A 22,169-nucleotide genomic window follows, 5' to 3' on the forward strand; every position below is an offset into this window, starting at 1 on the left:
TTTTTTTTCTTTTATTTGGGTTCCTGCACCAAATTTTCTTTTTTAGTTGGGTTCCTATCAAATTAAGTTAATTACTGTCAAAAGGAACCTAATTGAAACAAAATTAGTGTAAAAACCCAATTAAAAAAATATAAAGACCTAATTAAAAATTTTACGAAATTATAAGGACCAACAGAATAATTAAACATATAATATATTTCGTTGGTTTTTGTGATTCTTGATGTCTATAAACTTTAACCACACTAAAATATATAACTAAAATTATTATAAGAAATAATATTATAAAATTACTTAAAAGGCTTGAAAATTTTAAAAATAAAATTATTAAGTTATTTTAAATAATTAATAAAAAATGATGATTAAATGAGTATTAATTCTAATGGCAATTTTTAGAATCAATCAAAATAAATTTTATATAAAAAATTAATTTTACAATAAATTTTATTCAAAAACCCAAACTATGAAAAAAGAACCTACATTTCTCATGAAACTTTAAAAAATTGTACGTCATAGTTAATTTTCTTGAAAAAATATTAGTACATACATGCTATAAAAAATATAAGAGAAAAATAAAAAAGTAATCTTAGAAAAGAATCACTAAAAATGAAATTGACCAATTATTTTCAAAAATTAATGATCGTTGGTTTATAGATAGATAATGAATTTTGTAAAGAAGAAAAATTAATGTGTTTAAAATAATAATAATATTGTACAACTAAGTGAATTGCCTAATTAAGCGCAACTAAATCGCTATAACATATTTTTTCTACGCACCATTTACATAACTTTTCATTACAAGAAAAATGTTGAGTACTGTCAAATTTATTGGTAGAATAATAAAAATAATCTGTTAGTAATATATTTACTGATGGATTTTTCGTTGGAACTAATTTGATGGTATAACCCTCACCGGTAACTAATTACCGTTGGATTTTTCAATCTCCAGTAGTTATCGTTAGATTCTGCAATGGATTCTTTGCTTAAAAACTATTTAATTACCAACGAAAAATTTTCGCCAATAATTTTGGCACTCCATTATTTTTCTTATCATCATCAGCGTCGCTACCACCAGTAGTGCTGCTGCCACTAGCGCGCATCTAATCTTGGTACACCACCATCTGTTGCTTCATCCGCTGAAATTGCTCCAACTTTCGCCTCCACTCCAGCCTGAGAGAATCTGTGTCTAAGATGCGTGTGGGGATCTCCTGATACCTCTTTTCAGACTGGTGCAGCTACTGAACCTATTGGTGAAGGCTCTAGGTGATGAGTTACAGCAACTGCTCCCTCAAATTGACTCCGTCCTCGGGATCAATAGGCCAACTAGTAGTAGAGGCGGATGAAGGTCTCAATGTGGAGGTGCGGAAGTTGTCGGTGAAGCCCATAGATGCGATTATTGTATGGCTCAGATGTAGTCTCGTGCTAAACCGTGTTAAGATCGACTTTTGATGCAGCGGAGTTGTAGCCGTCATCTCCAGTATGTTGAGATTGCTGGATCGACTTTTAATTATATTATTTTTAATTATTGGATTTGAATATTTTATTGAAAATAATTTGTGAAGTTGATGAACAAATAGTATTTTATACATTATTATTGTTGGATTAGAATTTATTTATAACTACTATATTATTCCATTTTTATTTGAAATTACGAAATTACCCTTGTACCTAATTTTACGCTAATCTAAAAACTCAACACACACAACCCTAACCCTAAAACCCTACCCAGTTTCCCAGTTCCCTGAAACCAGCACACACTTAGCCCCCTAACAATGCAGCAGCAGCCGCCACCCCTATTCTCAACATACACAGTTTTCCCCCCATGCCCATGAAGAAAGCAGAAGTAGTGAACCACCGCGGAGGAACAGAAGAGGGAAGGAGTGGAAGGAAGGGCGTCGCCGGCCTGGCGCCACTGCTGCCGTCATGTCCTGCCATCCCTGTCCAGTTGAGGTCGCCGCTGTTACTCGCGGGGTCGTCTCCGTCACAGATCGGGACTGAGGCGAGAGAGGAGGAGACTAACGAGAGGGCTGGTGCGCAAGAAGGGAGGAAGATCTCGCGAGGAGGGTTCGCGCCGTTGCCGCTCCGCCCAATCGCCGCCTGTACTGCCAGATCTGTCGCGGTCTGCTACCACGGGGTCGTCGTGCCTCCACTGTCACTGAAGGCGCTGGTTGTTGCTGCTGCTGGTGGGAGGGAAACAAGATGAATTCCCTCTGTTTCTGCTGCTCTAGTCCGCCGCTGCCACTGCTGGGGGTCATCGCTGCCGGAATCCTTGGGCCCTGCCGTCGTTAGTAGTTGTCATTAGAGAGAGAGAGCAAGCTGCCGCCACCTTTCAGGTCTGCTGCAGTCTCTGCCGGGAGCCACCATGAGAATCGTGAAAGGAGGGAGATGCTAATTCCGTTACAGCCACTCCCGGAGAAGAAATCAGCCGCGCTACCGCGCCTATGGCCGCCGAAAAATGCCACTGCCGTCGCCGAAAAACTTTGTCGATAAGGATTTTAAGCTACTTCTCCTTTCCATTGAGTTTTCGGAAACATCATTGTCTCTGCATATTGTCTAGGTCACCGCTACCGCTTGAGGTGGCTGCCGGGCTGCCGCCGAACCGGTTCGGGGATCGCCGCTGTTTTAGTTCTGCCTTTCTCCCTCGGTCTTGGTAAGCGTTTTGGTTTGAGAAGCCTTTTGTCGCTGTTCTGATAATTTAGGCTGAGGTGTTGTGGCGTTATCTGTCGCAGGGTTGTGTATCGATGCTTGCGTGTCGTGCTCAGAGTTTGCGACTGCTTCGTTTCACTAGTTCAGTAAGTAATCTATGTTTCGATCGAAAAGCCTCTCGTTAGTATTCGGTTGTGTTTGGGTAATGAATGTGAGTTTTGGTAACGTGGATGATGAGCGGATAATTTATACGCTTTTTGGCATTATTTTTAGGTAGTTTTCAGTAGGATCTAGCTACTTTTTAGTATATTTTTATTAGTTTTTAAGCAAAATTCACATTTTTGAACTTTACTATGAGTTTGTGTGTTTTTCTGTGATTTCATGTATTTTCTGGCTGAACTTGAGGGACCTGAGCAAAAATCTGATTCAGAGGCTGAAAAAGGACTGCTGATGCTGTTGGATTCTGACCTCCCTGCACTCGAAATGGAATTTTTGGAGCTACAGAAACCCAAATGGCGCCATTGAGATGACAATTTCGTGCACCAAGTTTTTGGCGCCGTTGCCGGCGATTGTTCGAGTTTGGACAACTGACGGTTCATCTTGTTGCTCAAATTAGGTAATTTTCTTCTTGTTTCAACCATTATTTTATTTTCAAAAAGTTTTCAAAAATCTTTCAAAAAATTTTTTTCTTCTTTTTCGTTTTTCCAAAATAATTTTCAAAAAATAAAAAAATTAATAAAATCATAAAATCAAAAATATTTTTGTGTTTCTTGTTTGAGTCTAGAGTCAAGTTTTAAGTTTGGTGTCAATTATATCTTTTTAATTTTCAAAAAATTTTTGAAAATTCATGCATGTGTTCTTCATGATCTTCAAGTTGTTCTTGGTAAGTCTTCTTGTTTGATCTTCATATTTTCTTGTTTTGTGTCTTTTGTTATTTTTCATATGCACTTTTGCATTCATAGTGTTTAAACATGAAAAATTTTTAAGTTTGGTGTTTTGCATATTTTTCTTTTCTTGAAATTTTTTTCAAAAATAAGTTCTTGATGTTCATCATGATCTTCAAAGTGTTCTTGGTGTTCATCTTGACATTCATAGTGTTCTTGCATGCATCATCGGTTTTGATCCAAAATTTTCATGTTTTGAGTTATTTTTGTGTTTTTCTCTCTCCTCATTAAAATTCAAAAATAAAAAATATATTTTCCTTATTTTACTCATAATTTTCAAAATTTTGGATTGACTTAGTCAAAAAATTTTAAAATTTAGTTGTTTCTTATGAGTCAAGTCAAAATTTCATTTTCAAAAAAGTTATCTTTTCAAAATCTTTTTCAAAATCAAATCTTTTTCATTTTTATTTCATGTTTTTTGAAAAATTTTTAAAAATTGATTTTCAAAATCTTTTTCTCATCTTTATTTCATAATTTTCGAAATTATTACTAACAATTAATGTTTTGATTCAAAAATTTCAAGATTGTTACTTTCTTGTTAAGAAAGGTTCAATCTTTAAATTCTAGAATCATATCTTTTAGTTTCTTGTTAGTCAAGTCATTAACTTTAATTTTCAAAATCAAATCTTTCTAAATTTCTTTTTCAAATCTTTTTTAAAATAAATTTCGTTCATATCTTTTCAATCATATCTTTTCAAACATATCTTTTCAAATCATATCTTTTTCAAACTTTAATTTCAAAATCTTTTCTAACTTCTTATCTTTTCAAAATTGATTTTCAAATCTTTTTCAATTAACTACTTAGCTTTTTGTTTGATTTTAAAATTCTTATCTTTTTCAAAACCACCTAACTACTTTTCTCTCTCTAATTTTCAAAAATCACCTTCCTCTTTTTCAAAATTCTTTTTAATTAACTAATTATTTTAAATTTTAATTTTAATTTCATTTCTTCTCCTAATTTTTGAATTGTAACTATATTTTAAAATAAAAACAAAAATATTTTCCCTTTTCCTTTTAATAATTTTCAAATTTCCCCCTCTCTCTTTCTATTTATTTTATTTAATCACTAACACTATTCTCTTCTTCTTATAATTCAAACCCTCTCTCCCTTCTCTCTCTGTGTTCAAATTTTTCCTCTTCTATTCTTCTTCTCTTCTACTCACATAAAGGAATCTCTATACTGTGACATAGAGGATTCTTCTTCTTTTCTGTTCTCTTCTTTTTCACATGAGCAGGAGCAAGGATAAGAACATTCTTGTTGAAGCTGATCCGGAACCTGAAAGGACTCTGAAGAGGAAGCTAAGAGAAGCTAAAACACAACACTCTGAAGAGGACTTTACTGAAATTTTCGAAAAAGAAGTAGAGATGGCCGAACCCAACAACAATGGTGGAGGTGCAAGGAAGATGCTTGGTGACTTTACTGCACCAAATTCCAACTTCCATGGAAGAAGCATCTCAATCCTTGCCATTGGAGCAAACAACTTTGAGCTAAAGCCTCAATTAGTTTCTCTAATACAATAGAATTGCAAATTTTATGGACTTCCATTAGAAGATCCTTTTCAGTTCTTAACTGAATTCTTGCAGATCTGTGATACTGTTAAGACCAATGGAGTTGATCCCGAGGTCTACAGGCTTATGCTTTTCCCTTTTGCTGTAAGAGACAGAGCTAGAATATGGTTGGACTCTCAACCTAAAGATAGCCTAAACTCTTGGGATAAGATGGTCACGGCTTTCTTAGCCAAGTTCTTTCCTCCTCAAAAGCTGAGCAAGCTTAGAGTGGATGTTCAAACCTTCAGACAGAAACCTTCAGACAGAAAGAAGGTGAATCCTTCTATGAAGCTTGGGAGAGATACAAGCAACAGACTAAAAAGTGTCCTTCTGAAATACTTTCCGAAAGGACCATCCTGGATATATCCTATGATGGTCTGTCTGAATTGTCTAAGATGTCATTGGACCATTCTGCAGGTGGATCTATTCACCTGAAGAAAATGCCTGCAGAAGCTCAGGAACTCGTTGAAATGGTTGCAAATAACCAGTTCATGTACACCTCTAAAAGGAATCCTGTGAGTAATGGGATGCTTCAGAGGAAGGAAGTTCTTGAAATTGATGCTCTGAATGCCATATTGGCCCAGAACAGAATGTTGACTCAGCAGGTCAATATGATTTCTTAGAGTCTGAATGGATTACAAAATGCATCCAATAGTACTAAAGAAGCATCTTCTGAAGAAGAAGCTTATGATCCTGAGAACCCTGCAATGGCAGAGGTGAATTACATAGGTGAAGCCTATGGAAACACCTATAATCCCTCATGGAGAAATCATTTATATTTCTCATGGAAGGACCAACAAAAGCCTCAATAAGGCTTTAATAATAGTGGAAGAAACAGGTTTAGCAATAGCAAGCCATTTCCATCATCCTCTCAGCAACAGACAGAGAATTCTGAGCAGAGCCCCTCTAGCTTAGCAAACATAGTCTTTGATCTATCTAAGGCGACTCCAAGTTTCATGAATGAAACAAGGTCCTCCATTAGAAATTTGGAGGCACAAGTGGGCAAGCTGAGTAAAAGAGTCACTAAAACTCCTCCTAGTACTCTCCTAAGCAATACAGAAGAGAATCCAAAAAGAGTGTGCAAGGCCATAACCTTACTTGGTGTGGCCAAACCTAGAGAGGAGGAGGAGGATGTGAATCCCAGTGAGGAAGACCTTATGGGACGTCCTCTGGACAAAAAGGAGTTCCTATTTGAGGAACCTAAGGAATCTGAGGCTCATCTAGAGACCATAGAGATTCCATTGAACCTACTTTTGCCATTCATGAGCTCTGATGATTATTCCTCCTCTGAAGAGGATGAAGATATTATTGAAGAGCAAGTTGCTAAGTACCTTGGAGCAATCATGAAGCTGAATGCCAAGTTATTTGGTAATGAGACTTGGGTGGATGAACCCCCTTGCTCACCAATGAACAAAATGACTTGGTTAGGCAGACATTACCTCAAAAGAAACAGGATCCTGGTAAATTTTTAATTTCATGTACCATAGGCACCATGACCTTTGAGAAGGCTTTGTGTGACCTGGGGTCAGGCATAAACTTAATGTCACTATCTGTAATGGAAAAAATGGAAATCTTTGAGGTACAGGCTGCCAAATTCTCATTAGAGATGGTAGATAAATCCATGAAAAAGGCTTATGGACAGGTAGAGGACATGCTAGTAAAGGTCAAAGGCCTTTACATCCATGCTAATTTCATAATCCTAGACACTGGGAAGGATGAGGATGAATCCATCATCCTTGGAAGACCCTTCCTAGCCACAGCAAAAGCTGTGATTAATGTGGACAGAGAAGAGTTGATCCTTCAATTGAATGAGGACTACCTTGTGTTTAAAACTCAATGATCTCCCTCTACAACCATGGAGAGGAAGCATGAAAAGCTTCTCTCAATACAGAGACAAATAAAGCCCCCCATAGTCAAACTCTAAGTTTGGTGTTGGGAGGCCACAACTAAACTCTAAGTTTGGTGTTGAACCCCCACATTCAAACTCTAAGTTTGGTGTTGGAAGGTCCCAGCAATGCTCTAATCATCTGTGAAGCTCTATGAGAGCTCACTGTCAAGCTATTGACATTAAAGAAGCGCTTATTGGGAGGCAACCCAATTTTATTTTTCTATGTTATTTTCTTTTTTAGGTTGATGATCATGTGGAGTCACAAAAACAACTGCAAAAATAAAAAAATAAAAAATAGCATTAAACACAGTAAGGGTAGCAGAATGGGCATTTAACGCCCAGTCTGGCACCATTCTGGGCGTTAAACGCCAGAAAAAAGTACCATACTGGCGTTAAACGCCAGAAAGAAGCAACAAATTGGCGTTAAATGCCAGAAACAAGTTGCAGCTTGGCATTTAACACCAGGAAAGGAATAAAAGCTGGCATTTAACGCCAGAAACAAGCAGCAGTCTGGCGTTAAACGCCAGGAATGCACAATAGGGGTGTTTTGCACGCCTAAAAGAAGCAGGGATGAGAAATTCTTGATCCCTCAGGATCTGTGGACCCCACAGAATCCACACCTACCCCACATCTCTCTCTATCTCCCTCCATCTCCTCTATTTTCTTCTTCTTCCCCTTCTTTCTTTCTTCTTTTGCTCGAGAACGAGCAAATCGTTTAAGTTTGGTGTGGTAAAAGTATTGCTTTTTGTTTTTCCATAACTATTTATGACACCTAAGGCCAGAGAAACCTCTAGAAAGAGAAAAGGGAAGGTAAAAGCTTCCACCTCCGAGTCTTGGGAGATGGAAAGATTCATCTCAAAGGTCCATCAAGACCACTTCTATGAAGTTGTGGTCAAGAAAAAAGGTGATCCCTATGCAATTCAGTTGGAATTGTCATAGAGGAAGACATCCTCATTGAAGATGACAAGCCCATCACTAAGAAAAGGATGGAGCAAACAAGAGAGCCCACTCATGGACCTCAACAAGAGCATGAAGAATTCCCTCATCAAGAAATCCCTGAGATGCCTCAAGGGATACATTTTCCTCCACATAACTATTGGGAGCAACTAAGGATAGGAGTACCAAAAGCACTAGGGATGGAGCAACAAAGGCAAGGAAGAGACATTGAGGAGCTCAAGCACTCCATAAGATCTTCAAAGAAGAAGAACTAGCCACCATCACTAAGGTGGACCCGTTCTTTAATTTCCTTGTTCTTATTTTTCTATTTTTCTATTTTTCAAATTTGATGCTTTATATGTTATCCATGTTTGTGTCTTCATTACATGATCATTAGTGTCTAGTGTCTATGTCTTAAAGCTATGAATAATTCCATGAATCCTTCACCTCTCTTAAATGAAAAATGTGCTTAATTACAAAAGAACAAGAAGTACTTGGATTTCAACTTTTATCTTGAAATTAGTTTAATTATTTTGATGTGGTGGCAATAATTTTTGTTTGCCGAATGAATGCTTGAATAGTGCATATTTTTATTGTGATGAGCGGATAATTTATACGCTTTTTGGCATTGTTTTTAGGTAGTTTTTAGTAGGATCTAGCTACTTTATAGTATATTTTTATTAGTTTTTAAGCAAAATTCATATTTTTGGACTTTACTATGAGTTTGTGTATTTTTCTGTGATTTCAAGTATTTTCTGGCAGAAATTGAGGGACCTAAGCAAAAATCTGATTCAGAGGCTGAAAAAGGACTGCTGATGCTGTTGGATTCTGACCTCCGTGCACTCGAAATGGAATTTTTGGAGCTACAGAAACCCAAATGGCACCATTGAGATCACAATTTCGTGCAATAGTGGAGTCGAGTCCTGATTATTATATGTTGCGATTAGAGTTGCTGTGGTTACTGCGAAAGTGAGCGAAGCTGTGATTCAAGCCGCCGGTAATTTCGAGTTAAAAGAGAAGGTTCTTGTAGCATGTTTGGGCTATGGTTTTGTGTTTTGAGGTAGGGGCACTTTCTAAAAACTATATTTTTATATATTGAAATTATTACATATGGATACTGATGTGAGACAATGTACATTTGGTAATTGTATAAGCCTTATGTGATGTTGATTATGTTGGATGAATGTAATTATATGTTTGAATGGATTATTATTTGGTTTTGATGAATGTATTGTTGCTGAATGGTTCCTTTAAAGCTTTGGAAACAAGTTTAATTGGTTGATAATGGTTTGATTTTGAAACGTTTTCCTTGAGATATGAAAATGAGATGATTGTTGGATTTAGCTTGCTTTTGAATTGATTTCTGGTTTGAACTGTTGAAAAGGATTGTGGAACGGTTTAGTTGGGACCCGAACCAGGTGGCAAAGTCCAAGTTTTAGGAGAGATGCTACCGAAATTTCTATAAAATCCGAGTCTTTATTTGAAATATTATTTGGGGAAATTTTGAGTTTAATGCCTTTCCTATTTACTTGGAGGATTGTGAATTTAGGGCTTCTCTTATTATCTTTACTTATAATAATTATAAAAGCAATGAAGCTATGCTTTGAAAGAATTATTGAAAAGAGAATTATGATTTCTCCTTATCTTCCATGAAAAATAGTATGTCCTTGGGTGCAAGTCATTCAAAAGAGAATTTTGCTTTGAGGCTGTTTTGAAAGTTAAAACGGGTTTATGTTTTTCTCTATTAAACATAAAGATTGCCCCTTGGAAGAGTTTTCGTGATTTTAAAAGGATTTGGATTTCGATTGATGAACCTCATTATTCTAACATTTTAAATAGCTTCAGAGTATCCTTTGAACTCTAGTTAAACATAACAAAAATGATTCTCTTAGCAGTTTGAAACGCTTCAGATTTAATCGTGGATTTGAAGCTGGTTTTGTTTAAGTAAAGGAAATGGCTTTGAAAGGAGTTATTGGTTACATGACTCGGTTTGGCTTAGATCCTATTTTATTACTCAAATCAGGAAGCCAAGGTTTTAATGATTCTAAGTGAATTTGATGAAATGAGTTATGCTATTCTCCCCTAAAGACTTGAGACTCTGCCGAGGAACTTTTGATACGAAATCCCGTTGTTGGATGGACGATTTTGAATATTTCAAAATAAGTCTTTAACTTGCCATGGTTTTGGAAGTTTTAAAAAGAGAATGTCGATGGTGGCTTTAACTTTAAAGCCAAGGCTGAAAAGAGTTGAAACTTGATTTCAAAGTGAAATGAATTGATAAAAAAATGATTTATGGCTTAAATGCTAATTTTATGAATTTTGATGATGTTGAATGGTGGAAGTGCTATTTTGTTATGAGCCGGAATAGCTGTGTATGATATTGAATTATGGCTAATTGCCGAATGAGTTATGAGTCGCATGGCTGACGATGAATTATGAATTTAAGCCGGATGGCTGAGAAGGATGTTGATCCATGGCTGAGAATGAATGTATATATGCTGAGATATTGATAATTGTGATTTTTTCACTCCACTATCTGAGACACGAGTTTCCTGGAAGGAAGCAGTGGCTTGCCACCACGTGCCCCAGGTGGAGACTCGAGACTCTATTGACCCTATGTCGTAAGAGTGGCTGGGCACTGTGAAAGCCCCGGATGAGCTCGCCCCCGTGAATATACACCAGTGAGGGTGTTGGATATGGATCATGATTATGATCAAATTTATGTTGAGTATAACTTGAGTTGGAGATGCACGACAGAGGGACAGTCCAATGGTTAGCTACCAGGACTTGTCGGGTTGGCTATATAACCGACAGATGATATCATCAGCTACTCGGACAGGCATGCATCATATACATCTATGTGACATTGTTTGGGTGTGCATATTGTACTTGGTTTGCCTTTGTGATTACTTGTGACTAACTGCTAATTATACTACTTGTTGTAACTGTTTGTTTGTGCTTGAACCTTCCTACTTGTGTTTGCGACTGAAACTCTATTCGATTGTGGTGGATTGGATGCTGTCGGATTGTTTAGGCCTAGGGTCGTGGTTTAGAAGAGATGGACCGCTGGTTGGTTTTGGTTTTGTGTTTCTGGTTTGGAAAAATATGAAAGGTTATTTTGGTTTAGTATAGATAAACTTTTTTGAAAGGCTTTTGAGTTTTTGAGAATTGAACGGTTCCTCTTTCAGAAAAGATTTCCGACTTTACTTTTATTGTAAACCGTTGTTTTTGAAAAAGGGGCATAAGACGGTTATTAATCACTGGTACGGTTTACCTTCACGTATCCTATTACAGTAATTCCCAGAAACCCTCTACTAAGAACCCTTTCGAGGATGATGTTCTCACCCCCTACAATTTTTCCCCTTTCAGGATATAGACGCAGATGTCACGAAGAATTTATTTAGTTGTTGTTGAAATGCTATGTATTGCTTTAGTTATATTTTTGTTCCCTCGCCTATATCTTTATACTTCTGTAAGAGGGATAGGAATTCTATTGGATAATGCTTGTAATATTATTTATATATATGTATATATATGGATGTACTCTTTATGAGTTTTTGGTAAGTTGTATGGTATCTATGGATGTACGTTATCGAATGAAAGTATTTTTGGGAATGGTATTGCGGTTTAAAGATTTAAACAGGCTCATATTTTAGTAATAAATATTGTAAGAATCCTCGTAATGCCCGAGCTATCAGAGTGGCGCAGCCGGAAGCGTGAGCTTTGATAGTTAGGGTATTACATTATGGTATCAGAGCGGTCTTTCCTGTAGAGCCTGAGGAATGGATCGACTATGCTTCAATTGCATACTTTGAGTGTTTGTCATGTACTAGGTCTTGTCGAATGACGAGAATTAGAACTTTATACATATGACGGTCTATTGATTAACGCTGTTAGTCTTGCATTGCATAATTCCTGATATTAAGTTTGGCCGGCTTAATACTAGTGAATTATGTACATGAAAGCCCTGATGTGTTATCATAGATGATATACGAGTTTTGAGCAAAGTGAATTATGGGTTTTGGGAACGTTAGAGACTATTTCTCGAGACTATTCAGTTGCGTGTCTTGAATTTTGTTCGAGTTGACCTGTTCTTTCATATCCTAACTTGAAGTTCTTGTTTGCTAATCCTTTTGAAAAGCAGTTTGATTTTTCAACTCTATTCCTGTATTCATATGCATTCTTGTTTGATCTTAAGTGCATATGCTTGTTTAAAATCCTTGTTGCATCTATCTTCCTCTGTTTGAATTCTTCTTGAATCATGTATTCTTTGATATGGCTTTGAACTTGTCTTAATGCGCTGTGCACTTTAACTCCAGATTCCGAGTCTATTCTTAGAGAACTTGTTGACCCAGTGCTCCTCTTATTTGACGGTGGTTACAGCCAATTTTGAGATTTTTATAAAAATTGCTGTTGACTAGATATATACTTATCTATATATGAAACTTTGAAGATTTCTTATATAGTTTGACAACTATTTATTTCTAATACCTCGCCTGTACTTTTTACTGGTTTGTGGAACTGCATTTACTTTAAATACAATTTGACTTTCTAGTAATTTACTATAGTTCCAATGCACATCTTCATTTGATTATGTATTTGGGTATTCTTCAAAGTTTTGAAAAGAAAGGATTTTTCACTTTTATCCCGGTTAGGTTTGTTTGTTAAACTTTACCTAAATTATTCTTGATTTGAGTTTGATTTAGCATACCACACTGTTTATGCCATTGTTATTCTTTTGAAAATATTGGACTCATAGCTTACTTCTTATGAACGGACTAAATTCTCCCTTAAGCCTTCCATCTCTATGAATGTCATAGTTGACTTTGTTTTTAACTAATCGTTTACATCTTGTGAACACTACCATTGATCTTGGTTTTCCTTCTCTTGTGAATCTCATTCTTATGCGAGTCAGCTTGATTCATTTTAAACTAATGCATCATTTATCCTCTTATTGTCTCTACCAGAGTTCTTAGTCCAAGATCTATATTTGAGAAATTACTAATGATTGAGTGGTCCTTCCTATGACTTTTGTATTCTTTTGGATCAATTGAAAGCTTATCTGATGTCTCAGACCTAGTGGATCTTGTTTGAACTACTTTGATTTAAGATCCTTTCTTCTATGGCTTGACTTTTCTTAAGTACATCCTAACCTTCTTGAAGGTCCTTCTGAAATGGTAATTTCAAGTATATTTTTGGAGGCTTATTTCAAACTTTGTTTGAGGAAGTTTTGAATTCTCTTTGAAGAAATTCTAAACGGAAATTATTTTCTGTTGCTTGATTGAGATTTGAACCATTGTTCAATTTTGACGAAGTTAATTTAAAGTTGGCATGCGCTATTTTAAATGAAGTTTTGAGAAGCTCCATTGTTTAGTGGAAACCTGTTCGTTGAAATGCACCACTTATTTCCTTTACCAATTTATAAGCAAACTTTTACCTTGGATTTCCTTTTCTAAATAGAGTTTAACTTTCCTTTTCGTCCTTGCTAAAATTTTTATACTCGCTTGTTTGAACATGGACTTTGGGAATTTTTGAACAAGCATTAGATTTCTCTTCCGAGTTTTGTGACTACTTTTGGTTAAGATTGTGCACCTAACTAACTTTCTAAAATATTTGATGAAAATATTTTAGTTCTTAGCCAAACCTATGTGCATTTTGTTTTTAAAACTCTACACAAGCTACTCCAACATGAAAATGGTATTAAGGAAAAGCCATGTTTATGCTTTTATTCTTCTCTTGAAGAAGGCTTGTTGCTTAACTTTTCTTTTAGACTGTGAAGTGATTTCTCCTGCAAGTTTTTTATTCTTTTTATGAACAATGTATTTGGAAGTATTTTAATTATGCTTTTGGGTTCTGTGAGCTTTGCCTTGGGTCTGAGATATTCTTTTTTGTAAACCTCATAATTCTTCGACTCAACTTGAAATTGTTTTAAACTAATGCGCTGATTTTCTGCTTATTGGTCCTATTGAATTTCTCTGGTTCAAGGGTTATCTTTGAAGTTGTCAATTGAATTGTGTCTAGCAAACTTCATTGCTTGAGCATCCTTGTTTATCTGGAATTGGATATATTCTCTCAAATATATGAGTATTATCTTTGACATTTATCTCTCCTATCTGAATCTTGTATCCTTCTAAGTAGACTCGAGAATTATTTTGATATCCCGTACGACTTGTAGACGTAGTAACGCGATGCGTTAGTTCTTTAAGATGCGATATGTGTATACGGAAGCTGAAGCGGTAGGTGTGCAATGTTATGAGTTGTGGGTGTTTTGTCCCTTGCGAACGGGCTTGCGGTCGCTAGACTTATGATCGGATATAGGGATTGAAAAGTGCTTGATGGAGTTGGAAAGTTGAAGCTTTGAGGTTGATGTGAGATCAGTGTGTGAGTGTTAAGCACGTTGTTTTAACTCCATCCTGTTTTATAGCCTTCGATGCCTTGCTTTACTATTGCATGTTTGAACCATGTCATCTTTTACATTGAGCCTATCTTGTAACATTTGCCTTGCAACCACACTCCTACCTTTGTATCTTTACACATACAACAACCGAAGAATTTGAAAACCATGTATATGTTTATATGTTGAGATATTTTTTCTTTTTCCTTAAATGTGTTAAAGGGTGAACTGTTATGAAGTTTCTTTTGTTTTGTACCAATTTTTAAGGACGAAAATTTTTATAAGGTAGGTAGAATGTAAGACCCAAAACTTTTGAAAAAGGACTATCAATAGCTAATTTCAAATTCAGTGTTTCTGTAGCTTTAATTTCAAAAATTTCTTTATTAAAGAAAATAAAAGCATGTTTCGATTAATTGAATTTGAAATAGATTAAGATTATTATCCAATTTTATGATTATTGGATTATTTTATATGTTTAAATTATAAATTTGGCAGCTGTGAAACAATAAGGATTTTATATGATTTGGACTAAATAATTAATATTTTAAAATATTAATACTGCTATTTTGGGAAAATAAAGGATTTAATTATATTATTTCCAATTATTGGATTTGAATATTTTATTGAAAATAATTTGTGAAGTTGATGAATAAATAGTATTTTATAAATTATTATTGTTGGGTTAGAATTTATTTCTAATTACTATATTATCCCATTTTTATCCTAATCTAAAAACATAACACACACAACCCTAACCCTGAAACCCTACCCGGTTACCCGGTTCCCTGAAACCAGTACACACCCAGCACCCTAATAATGCAGCAGCAGCCGCCATCCCTATTCTCAACATACACAGTTTTTCCCCCATGCCCATGAAGAAAGCAGAAGTAGTGAACCACCGCGGAGGAACAGAAGAGGGAAGGAGGGGAAGGAAGGGCGTCGCCGGCCTGGCGCCACTGCTGCCGTCATGTCCTGCCATCCCTGTCCAGTTGAGGTCGCCGCTGTTACTCGCGGGGTCGTCTCCGTCACAGATCGGGACTGAGGCGAGAGAGGAGGAGACTAACGAGAGGGCTGGTGCGCAAGAAGGGAGGAAGATCTCGCGAGGAGGGTTCGCGCCGTTGCCGCTCCGCCCAATCGCCGCCTGTACTGCCAGATCTGTCGCGGTCTGCTACCACGGGGTCGTCGTGCCTCCACTGTCACTGAAGGCGCCGGTTGTTGCTGCTGCTGGTGGGAGGGAAACAAGATGAATTCCCTCCGTTTCTGCTGCTCTGGTCTGCCGCCGCCGCTGCTGGGGGTCGTCGCCGCTAGAATCCTTGGGCGTCATCGTCGTTCGTGGTTGTCATTAGAGAGAGAGCAAGCTTCCGCCACCTTTCAGGTCTGCTGCAGTCTCTGCTGGGAGCTACCATGGGAATCGGGAAATGAGGGAGACGCTAATTCCGTTACAGCCACTCCCGGAGAAGAAATCAGTCGCGCCACCGCGCCTATGTCCGCCAAAAAATGCCACTGCCGTCGCCGAAAAACTTTGTCGGTAAGGATTTTAAGCTGGTTCTCCTTTCCATTGAGTTTTTGGAAACATCATTGTCTCTGCATATTGTCCAAGTCCCCGCTACCAGTTGAGGTGGCTGTCGGGCTGTCGCCGAACCGGTTCGGAGACCGTCGCTATTTCGGTTCAGCCTTTCTCCCTCGGTCTTGGTAAGCATTTTGGTTCGAGAAGCCTTTGGTTGCTGTTCTGAGAATTTAGGCTAAGGTGTTGTGGTGTTATCTGTCACAGGGTTGTGTATCGATGCTTTTGTGTCGTGCTCGGAGTTCGCGACTGCTTCGTTTCACTAGTTCAGTAAGTAATCTATGTTTTGAAAAGCCTCTCGTTAGTTTTTGATTGTGTTTGGGTAATGAATATGAGTTTTGGTAATGTGGAGTCGAGTCCTGGTTATTATATGTTACAATTAGAGTTGCTGTGGTTACTGCGAAAGTGAGCGAAGCTGTGATTCAAGCCGCAGGTAATTTCGGGTTAAAAGAGAAGGTTCCTATAGCACGTTTGGGCTATGGTTTTGCATTTTGAGGTAGGAGCGCTTTCCAAAAACTATATTTTTATATATTGGAATTATTACATATGGATACGGATGTGAGACAATGTACATTTGGTGATTGTATAAGGCTTATGTGATGTTGATTGTCTTGGATGAATGTCATTATATGTTTGAATAGATTATTATTTGGTTTTGATGAATGGATTGTTACTGAACGGTTCCTTTAAAGCTTTGAAAACAAGTTTAATCGGTTGATAATGGTTTGATTTTGAAACGGTTTTCTTGAGATATGAAAATGAGATGATTGTTGGAGTTAGCTTGCTTTTGAATTGATTTCTGGTTGGAACTGTTGAAAAGGATTGTGGAACGGTTTAGTTGGGACCCGAACCGGGTGGTAAAGTCCAAGTTTTAGGGGAGATACTGTCGTAATTTCTATAAAATCCGAGTCTTTATTTGAAATGTTATTTGGGGAAATTATGAGTTTAATACCTTTCCTATTTACTTGGAGGATTGTGAATTTAGGGCTTCTCATGTTATCTTTACTTAGAATAATTATGAAAGTGATGAAGCTACGCTTTGAAAGAATTATTGAAAAGAGAATTATGATTTCTCCTTATCTTCCAAGAAAAATAGTATGTCCTTGGGTGCAAGTCATTCGAAAGAGAATTTTGCTTTGAGGCTGTTTTAAAAGGTAAAACGGGTTTATGTTTTTCTCTATTAAACATAAAGATTGCCCCCTTGGAAGAGTTTTCATGATTTTAAAAGGATTTGGATTTCGATTGATGAACCTCATTATTCTGACGTTTTAAATAGCTTCAGAGTATCCTTTGAAATCTAGTTTAACATAACAAAAATGATTCTCTTAGTAGTTTGAAACGCTTCAGATTTAATCGTGGAATTGAAGCCGATTTTGTTTAAGTAAAGGAAATGGCTTTGAAAGGAGTTATTGGTTACATGACTTGGTTTGGCTAAGATCCTATTTTATTACTCAAATCAGGAAGCCAAGGTTTTAATGATTCTAAGTGAATTTGATGAAATGAGTTATGTTATTCTCCCCTAAAGACTTGAGACTCTACCGAGGAACTTTTGATACGAAATCCCGTTGTTGGATGGACGATTTTGAATATTTCAAAATAAGTCTTTAACTTGCCATGGTTTTGGAAGTTTTGAAAAGAAAATGCCGAGGGTGGCTTTATTTTTAAAAAGGGGAACTTACCTTGTGTAAGGGCGGCTTATGAGCCTGAGATGATTTGAGAACTGGAAACTTTAAAGCCAAGGCTGAAAGAAGTTGAAACTTGATTTCAAAGTGAAATGAATTGAGAAAAAAATGATTTATGGCTTAAATGCCGATTTTATGAATTTTGATGATGTTGAATAGTGGAAGTGCTATTTTGTAATGAGCCAGAATGGCTGTGTATAATATTGAATTATGGCTGATTGCCGAATGAGTTATAAGCCACATCGCTGACGATGAATTATGAATTTAAGCTGGATGGCTGAGATGGATGTTGATCCATGGCTGAGAATGAATGCATATATACTGAGATATTGATAATTTTGATTTTTGCACTTCCACTATCTGAGATACGAGTTCCCTGGAAGGAAGCAGTGGCTAGCCACCATGTGCTCCAGATGGAGACTCGAGACTCTGTTGACCCTATGTCATAAGGGTGGCCGGACACTATGAGAGCCCCGGATGAGCTCACCCCTGTGGATATACACCAGTGAGGGTGTTGGATATGGATCATGATTATGATCAAATTTATATTGAGTATAACTTGATTTGGGGATGTGCGACAGAGGGACAGTGAAGAGCAGAACTCTCGCGCGATCTAGAATTTTCACAAATAAATTCCCGTTGTAAGTATAGCTTCTAGACCGACAAGAATTCCTTTCTTACAAAAGTTTTGGTTGTCACAAGTAACAAACCCAATAAAATTTATAAACCGAAGTATTCAAACCTCGGGTCGTCTTCTCAAGGAATTGCAGGGAAGTATGATTTATTATTGGTTATGGAGAACAGTGTTTTGGGTTTTAAGAAGATTTGGGCAAGAAAAATGGATTGCATGAATTAATAATCAATAACTATAAATCTCTTGGCAAGGTATGAAAATTGGAATTCCTATCCTAGTTATCCTTATCAGATGTGATGAGAATTGGGTTTTAATCCCACTTAGTTATCCCTTATTAAATAAAGGAAAGTCAAGTAGACTAACTAAATTGATCCTCGAGTTCAGTCAACCTTTAGAACGATCCAAATCAATTAGCAATTGCAAAATTCAACTACTGTTGAGTTTGATAACTCAAGTATTACCAATTAATTAACCAAGGCCAAAAGGGAGAATAAATCATAAATAGAGCAAAACAATCATGAGTCTGAAATACCTTAAATTATATTAACTAAGAAAGTCCTAACATGAATGGTTCATAAGCCAATTGGGCAACATCAATCAAATACACATAAAAGCATCAGAGTAATTAAAAATAGAAGAGAAACATAGATTATTGAACCTGGTATAAAGAAACAATCCTAATTATTAAAAGAAAATCCTAAATCCTTTAAGAGGAATCCTAATACTAAATTCTAAGAGAGAAGAGAGAACCTCTCTCTCTAAAAGCTACATCTAAAATATGAAAAGTGAATTATGACATGATATCTTTAGTCTCTGCATGTTTTCTGACTTTAATCTGTGTTTTTAGGCCAAACTCTGGGTCAAAACGTGGCCCAAAACTGTCTCCAGCGTATTCTGAAATTTCCGCAGATTGCACAGGTCACGCGTAGGCGTCGGTCACACGTACGCGTCATTCAACGATTTTCCTCTCCATGCGTGCGCGTCAGCCGCGCGCTGGCGTCGTTTGCGCAAACTCCAGTCGACGCGTACGCGTCAAGCACGCGTACGCGTCACTGTGATTTTGTCCAATTCATGCGCACGCGTCAGCCATGCGTGCGCGTCGCTGTTCGCTGGTTGTCTCCTTTTTTCTTGTGCTCCTTCCCTTTTTGCAAGCTTCCTCTCTATTCTCTAAGCCATTCCTGCCCTATGAAGTCTGAACCACTTAACACACATATCAAGGCATCGAATGGTAATAAGAGATGATTAAAATACGCAAATTAAAGACTCTAGGAAGCAAGTTTTCAATCATAGAATAATTTGGGAAGGAATTGCAAATACATGCTAATCATATGAATAAGTGGGTAAAGACTTGATAAAAACCACTCAATTAAACACAAGATAAACCATAAAATAGTAGTTTATCAACTTCCCCACACTTAAACATTAGCATGTCCTCATGATTAGCTTAAGGAGATAAAACAAATGAGTAGGGAAAAGCCAGACTCATGCAATGCAACGTATGAATGTGAATGCAGCTAAATGCAAAATGCTTTTACCTACTTGGTTAAAGGTAAACAAATTCTCCAAGACAAACATAAATTGGATTTCACTAATTCAAATCATAAAAACGAAGTACAAATAACTTGCAAGAAGAAGATAGCTCATGAAAGCCGGGAACAAAGAATCGAGCATTGAACCCTCACCGGAAGTGTATGCACTCTAATCGCTCAGGTGTTTAAGGTTTGATTCTCTCAATTCTCTACTAATCTTGCTTTCTAAGGCTTGCTCTTCATCTAACAATCAACAAAAATTTAATGCACCAATACACATATCAAGAGGTCTTTTAAGGGTTGTAATGGGGTCAGGGTCAAGGTAGGATTGTATTTGGTCAAGTGGACTAAAATCTAAATCCTTAATTAACTTTACTCCCCACCTAACTTAGGACAATCCATTTAATTAAAATGCAGAATCTAACTTCCCATTAACTATGTTTACCACATATTCATGCATCCTAAATTTGAGTACAGTACATATGCATTGATACCAACACTTACTTTGGGGCATTTTGTCCCCTTTTATTATTTGCTCTTTTTCTTTTCTTTTTCACTTTTTTATTATTATATATTTTTTTCTTGTTTTTCTCAATGCATATGATTAAAGTATTGAATGCAATAATATGTGTTCAACTATTATTTTGCACATTTTCACAAAAATATACAACATCCAATTACTCAAACCAAATATTTTCAAACCCAACTTTCCCGCACTTAAATCATGAGCACTTTTACTAGTCTAAGCTAACCAAGGATTCAAATTAAGGACATTATTATTTTCCGCTTAGAGTTAGTAATGAGCTAAAGTAAAGAACAAATGGGTAAAATATGCTCAAATTGGTTTGCAAAGGATAATGAAAGGGTAAGGCCATATGGGTATGCAAGCTAAGTGAAACAAAGGCCTCAATCATATAAGTGCATGCATACATCAAACAATGGAAATATAGAATTAAGCAAGACAAGGATTACAATTTTAGAGAGAATAACACACACAAAAATAAAATATATTGGTTGATAAAATGCAACCAATCAAATAGGCTCAAAATCTCACTGGTTTTGTGTGTTCGAGCTCTAAACCATGTTCCAATATAATATTTCTTCAAACAAGTTTAACAAAAATTTTAATTCAAATTAGTGAAATGCTCTAAAAAGTTTCTTGAAAAAGAAATTCTTACTTTAACCAAGTAATGGTAATATATGCACAAAATCAAACAAACATGCAATCAGACATGCAAATGCAACAATGACAAACAAAAATTGGTGTTGAAAAGGGACTAACTAACCCGTGGGGATCGGTATCGACCTCCCCACACTTAAAGATTGCATCGTCCTCGGTGCTTGCAAAGATATGCAGGTGGGCGGGGGTTGTGGTTTCTCAGTTGGTGCTCGTTGTAGAGGCTTTCTCTTTACCCTTCCTGGTGGCCATCTTGAAAAAGGAGAAGAGAAAGGGATATGAAGTCAAATGGATAGAGCAAAGAAGAGGGCAGTACGAGTGATAATCATGCCAAAGTAAAGAAGAATGTCATTAACACATGGTCACGACTCCATGATATTAGGAAATCAATGGAAATATAGCATGATAAATTGAGGCAATTAAATGCAAGATGTTTATTGGCATGCTGGCAAAGGCATGAGTAGCATAGATCAAGCATTAAAAGCCAAAATGTATTATCAGTCGTGAGAAACTAACAATAATGTTTGTATTGACAATTATATTTAATTAATAAAATATTGGAAGGGTTTGGTGAAAAATAGGCATTAGAGTAGAAGGATAGAATAATTAAGAATTTACAATGCCATACGGGCTTTTCACAAACACTTGGTATACATGTAAAAATCCAAAAATTAATATTAATTGTCAAATCACTCTTGATGATATCCACAAGCTCAAGTATAATAATATAAGACATAAATAAAGCTCCAACACCAATGAAAATAATACAATGAATGAAAGTATGCAAATAAATTAAATGAAATAGGATGGAAGTGAAGAGGGGTGAGAGGTTAAAGGAATGAAGAAGAAGAAAGTAAGAAAGAAGGAAGGAAGAAGGAAGTAGAAAGGAGAGAAGAAAGATGCGAACGCGTAAAAACTGAACGAGCTATGCGACGCGTACGCGTGGGTGGCCAAAAAGGGAACATGACGCGCACGCGTTAGGGACGCGTACGCGTGAATGAGTTTGTGCCTTTTGCACAAGTCCCTCGCAAGGGCAGCACAACCCTCTGTCCAGGTGCTCTTTACGCCGATTTGGGTATCCACACGTGTGCGTCGTTGACGCTTACGCGTGGGTGGTAAATATCGCAGGGGACGCGTACGCGTGAGGCACGCGTACACGTGGGGTGGCTTGTGCGCCATGCACCCTGATGAGCGGATAATTTATACGCTTTTTGGCATTGTTTTTAGTAT

At 36.8% G+C, this 22,169-nt stretch overlaps 1 pseudogene; it reads right to left on the reverse strand.

Moving 5' to 3' along the window:
• Positions 1-5,375: 5,375 nt before the first annotated feature.
• LOC127747053 (uncharacterized) lies at positions 5,376-5,472 on the reverse strand (annotated as a pseudogene).
• Positions 5,473-22,169: the final 16,697 nt, after the last annotated feature.

The sequence above is a fragment of the Arachis duranensis genome, chromosome 4 (assembly GCF_000817695.3).
Source record: "Arachis duranensis cultivar V14167 chromosome 4, aradu.V14167.gnm2.J7QH, whole genome shotgun sequence".
Lineage (NCBI taxonomy): Eukaryota > Viridiplantae > Streptophyta > Magnoliopsida > Fabales > Fabaceae > Arachis > Arachis duranensis.